Genomic DNA, 844 nt, shown 5'->3' with positions numbered 1-844 from the left:
GACGAGCGTGTCAACTTTATGCGAGATCATTATTTTGTGGCGCGCGTTCTCGCCAGAAAAGCGGAAACGCGCGTGACAAGAATCGGCTAAAAGTATCTGTGATTATTGACAATATTCGCTGTTCGATTGTCGTCTAAATGTGTAGAGCGATAAGAAGCTTCGAAGGATTGAGAGAGCCTTAACATTCAAATCTGTATGTTACTGTTATCGTGTAGTCCCGTTACGAGTCGACAAATAAATATATTGAGAAATATTTACGATACAATCACGGCTTTTTTTTTATCTTTGCCCCATTAACGTTACAAAAGCCAGAAATAAATTAATTAATCACGGTAACATTGATACTTTTATCTCCTGCAAGCTGCTTTAATCTCTCTTTAGTCATCGACCAGTGATTTCAACGGGGATATCTTTACTTTTCGAAAGCAAAGTTTCGTTTTTAGATTAATTATTGAACTTAATTCATTCGAAAATATCTTTAAAAAAGAAAAAAATAATAATAGTATTGAATAAATACAAGTGAAATAATTATAGTAGCCAGTAGAAAAAGTAGAAGATGGATTGAAAAAATAAATGCAATAAAATAGTACATAAAAAAAAAAAAGGAAAAGGGAGTGAGATACTCTATATATATGCGCTTTTTTTTTAAGACAGCAAGTTGAAATGAAGAAGAAATTAATTTTATTAATTTTATTAATTTTGTCTGTTGATCATGCAGAGTAGTCCTTTCTTCTTTTCTAATTTTCCATTTGTACAGAAAATAAAAATTTCTACGTTATCGACTGTTAAAAAAAAAGAAAAAACTCGAACTTGACATGACCGAATATATTTTTTAAACACTTTT

This window comes from Frieseomelitta varia, unplaced genomic scaffold (assembly GCF_011392965.1).
Source record: "Frieseomelitta varia isolate USP_RPSP 00005682 unplaced genomic scaffold, Fvar_1.2 scaffold_180, whole genome shotgun sequence".
In the NCBI taxonomy this organism is placed as follows: domain Eukaryota; kingdom Metazoa; phylum Arthropoda; class Insecta; order Hymenoptera; family Apidae; genus Frieseomelitta; species Frieseomelitta varia.
The sequence above is the reverse complement of the archived record's forward strand: the minus strand, read 5'-3'. Positions refer to the sequence as shown.